At 35.0% G+C, this 4574-nt stretch overlaps 1 long non-coding RNA gene across 1 annotated transcript; it reads right to left on the bottom strand.

Moving 5' to 3' along the window:
- Positions 1 to 694: 694 nt before the first annotated feature.
- LOC125345493 lies at positions 695 to 2204 on the bottom strand. The gene is made up of 3 exons (XR_007209747.1): positions 2123 to 2204; positions 1161 to 1220; positions 695 to 856 (listed from the first exon to the last, which is right to left on the bottom strand). It is a non-coding gene; the product is annotated as an uncharacterized LOC125345493 (long non-coding RNA).
- Between the last annotated feature and the right edge of the window lie 2370 nt (positions 2205 to 4574).

Here is a 4574-nt window from a genome sequence, read left to right as displayed (position 1 = left end):
TTTTAAAAACCCCAAATATTGGGGCTGGGAATATAGCCTAGTGGCAAGAGTGCCTGCCTCGGATACATGAGGCCCTAGGTTCGATTCCCCAGCACCACATATACAGAAAATGGCCAGAAGCGGCGCTGTGGCTCAAGTGGCAGAGTGCTAGCCTTGAGCAAAAAAGAAGCCAGGGACAGTGCTCAGGCCCTGAGTCCAAGGCCCAGGACTGCCCAAAACAAAAACAAAAACAAAAACAAAAACCAAATATTAGTTCAAAACTTGAAGTTTAGCCTGGTGTTGTAGTTCACACCTTGAATCCCTGCTACTCAGCAAACTGAAGCAGGAAAATGCACAGAGCAGAGTGCCCTCCTAGCTCTAAGTAGATAAATCTTCACTAAGTGAATACATAACTATTTTTCAATATATATCAAATGAAACCAAAAGGAAAATACATCATTGTTATCACAGAATTGATATTTAATTCCACTAAAGCATTAATGTCAACTTTGTGGTTTAGGTTCTACTTAAACAATGGGCATTTTGACAGAACAAGTAATAATCATTTTTGCATAGAACATCTACCTGAAGATTTGTTTTGAAGCAGTTCAAAATAGTATAAAACTTTTCATTGCAACATATTATTAGAAATGTTATTTTTACAACATTTTATATCTTTCATCTACTAAGAATAATTCCAATAACATTCAGAAATAACATTATCTTTTAAGTTTTCTGTTATAACATAAATTTTCTTTTATGAACCTAATTTATACATTCTCCTTAAAAATGCCATGTTATCATCAGTTTCCACATGTGAATCTTGACTTCAATAGTACATCATAGAGCAGAAGTTCTAGCAGACCCAGACTCAAATCTATATTAGGTGAACACAAAACAAAACATGAAAGCATTATAGTCTTTATCTCAAAGACTTTTAGTTAAGTAAGCATGTGTTAGTAAACTTATGGAGGATTATATAAATGTTAATAAGAATAAAATTATGGGCAGGGGTATGGTAAGTTATGTGTATGGCAGAAGGAGAGAGAGAACTACAATACAAAATGATATTCAAATGTAATTAAACCATATTGGTGACTAATTATTATGTGGCTAACTGTGAAGGTTCTATATATTTGGATTTATTCATTAACTCAGCAACCATTTATTCAACCACTTACACAAGCACTGAAATTCAAGATCACGATATACTCCATTCTTCATCAATCTCTTCCTTGCTTCTGGAAAATGAGATCAACGGGTGATTTCCAGGCAGAACTATACTTACCATAACAAGTATAAAGGTACTTGAGCACAAGGGTGGGATGTATTTCTCAGTTTTGTGCCAATGTGAATGCATTTTGTTGTAGTTATTACATTAATAACTGAACTTTGATAATGAGGGAAGTAAGTCATACAAATTGCTAGACATTGTAAGTAGTTCACACTGACTAGAGTTACAGCAACGAAGGGTAAGTAGAAAGCACCAAGGCTGAATAAGTTGATGTACATAAACTTAATTTGAATATTTGCCTTTCATACCAAGGTAGTTGGAAATTTCATGAGTGCAAAAGATAAACACGGGGCTGGGGATATGGCCTAGTGGCAAGAGTACTTGCCTCAAATACATGAAGCCCTGGGTTCAATTCCCCAGCACCACATATACAGAAAGTGGCCAGAACTGGCGCTGTGGCTCACGTGGCAGAGTGCTAGTCTTGAGCAAAGAGAAGCCAGGGACAGTGCACAGGCCCTGAGTCCAAGGCCCAGGACTGGCCAAAGAATAAAAAAATAAAAATAAATGAATATAAAACACATAAAAAGGTAAACACTTATATTTGGAGACATTTGACTAAGAAGTGGAGGATGCCTTCATTTGCTAAGAATAGTCTGAGAGTTTCAAGAGATGACAAGCGAAGAAAGTGCTGAGTCACCAAAGAAAATGCACATGAACCTTGATAGTTACTACAGTGATGAAAGACACGTGGGAAGTTAGTCTACAGGAGGGGTGTTGGTTTTTATCCCTTCCATTTGAATTTTAATTATATGTTGTAGGTCTGTTGGCCAAATAAAAAGAAGGGGTGCTAATTGCTTTGTTTCAGAATATCAACAGACCTAAGTTAATTTATAAAGTTTGGCAACATACCTCCTGGTAGTCCACGAGTTATAATTCTTCCTTCTTCATATCTTGAAATAAGCCAAATATGACATCTATTATTTGAATTCAAAAAGAGATATCATCCTGGAAATGACTTTACAGCTTATGAAATCTGAGCTTACATAAGGATGTAGAGACTAAGACAGTTTGAAGAAAGTTGTGAAAATGTCACCCATGTAAAATTAACCTACATTCACTTTATGTAAAAAGTATCCATATATAATGCTACTTAATCTGCTTAACATTAAAATGAATACTTCTATACTAATTATGCTGTGAGTATTCACTAATGTATACACAATACAACCTATATTATATATTCAATGCATTTTCAATGCAAGTCAATGGTTTTCACCAAAACTGCTTTCTTTCCCCGCACAGTTTTAACATCAATTACTTGTAAAGGCTGTTTCACTTATGTTTCACTTCATATATGCCTATAATGTACCTTATTCATTTTTCCTGCGTCCTTCACACTTGCTTCCTGAACTAAATTTAATGCATTTCCTTTTTAAGTTTTTACACATGTATGTAACATATTTTGATCAAGTGTTTATATTCTCCATTCACTCTCTTTCCTCTTACCATCTCCACACGCTGGACAAGATTTTATAGCTCAGTCAGTCACTTCTTAAAAGTGTACTCTACTTATCAGAAGGCTTTCACCATGGTATTTCATCCATGCATATATTGTACTTGAATGAAATGTGCCCTGTATCTATCTTTTCCTAAATATTTAACCACTTATTTCAAGTTAATGAATCTTTTGCTCGAAAGAAACTTTCCATTCTCTACTTAGCAGATCCTAATGACAATACCAAAATACTAGTTAGTTTGATCAACATCTTTGGAAATACAGCTGGATAGAGAATTCAATATTCAAAACTCACTAATCTTTCTATAGTCCAATAATGAACAGGTTGACAAAGAAATTGAGAATAGCAATAACTTCCAAAACAATTAGACACCCATAAATAAGCTTAACAAAGGGATTAAAAGACATCAATAATAAAGTCTATTAAATAATGACATAAGAAATAGAAGAAGACATCAAGGGATGGAGAGATCTTCCAAGACCATGGAATGGCATCATTCAATCATGAAAATGACAATATTGCCAAGCATCGCAACTTACTTATTTTTACAAATACTCATCAAAACCCCAATGCCATTCTATATAGAAATAAAAAGTCATTCCAAAAATTCATGGAAGAGAACTAAAGTCTCTGAACAACAAATGCAATTGTGGATGTATCATAATACCAGGCTCCTAAGATATAATAACCAAACAAGTGTGCTCCTTGCAAATAAAAATCCTACAAACGAGACCCAAAGACCAATGACACTCTATAAAAAATTAATAAAGCACACAGCTTCAGCTATATCGTTTTTGACAATGGAGATAAACACAAAGCCTTGAGAAAAAACAGCCTCTTCATAAATGGTGCTGACAGAAAAGGTTATCTCCTTCAGGGAGACTGAAATAAGACCCTTCTCTCTCACGCTTCTCAGAACTGATTCAAACAAGGAGACATACAACCACACAACAGCAGCTATCTGGTATTTGACAAAGCCTTGTTGCTGTTATCTAAGCACAGATTATTTTGATCTTTACTTGACATGCACAATCTATTTTAGTTCTCAATAGTTCCCCAAGTCAATATCAAGAAATCTAGCAGACATGAGACTCAAAGTGAACATACCTAACCTGCTGTGCGCAGTCCTCCAGAGTGGAAGATTGTGTGTATGAGCCTAGGTCACGACCTCTTCTCTTGGAAGAACACTTTTTGGGTTCACAGGAAGTATGATTTCCAACACTAGGGCAAAAATGTTGGACAGACTCTGCTCTACTGGCTCTGGAAATGAGGAATCCACTTGTCCTCCTCCAGTCTCTTAATGGACCTGTGAAAATCCAAAAAGCAAATGCCAAATCATTCCTTTATATTAACAAAGTAGGACTATTTAAAAAATACCTATAAAATAAAATTTAATTTCTTTTAAATATTATTTTTACCATCAGTATTTGTAAGAAAATTTCTGTTTCAAACAATTTCATCCTATAGAAGTACACATATATTTACAGGAAGATACCACTCTAGAAAGTCACCCCCAAAAAGTAAGGAGGACAGAAGTGGCTTTCAATGATTTCTGGGTTAATAGGTTTCCCTTGCTTATGATAGGACATTATTAAGACAATTATTCAGAAAATGTTTAGAAATTCCTGTTTTTCAAGTATGACTGTGTCAGAAGATTGGTGTATTAATTTGGTTGCCACTACTAGCCATTTTACCATGCAAAACATATGTTAAATCACCATACTGAGGAGCAAAATCAAGAATCACATGATTATGTCTCTGGATGTGGAAAAAGTATTTGATAAAATCCAGCACCCATTTATGATGAAAGCTTTGGAGAAACTAGGATTCCAGGGAACATTTCT

Source organism: Perognathus longimembris, unplaced genomic scaffold (assembly GCF_023159225.1).
Source record: "Perognathus longimembris pacificus isolate PPM17 unplaced genomic scaffold, ASM2315922v1 HiC_scaffold_5680, whole genome shotgun sequence".
NCBI classification, from domain to species: Eukaryota; Metazoa; Chordata; class Mammalia; order Rodentia; family Heteromyidae; genus Perognathus; species Perognathus longimembris.
The sequence above is the reverse complement of the archived record's forward strand: the minus strand, read 5'-3'. Positions and strand labels throughout refer to the sequence as shown.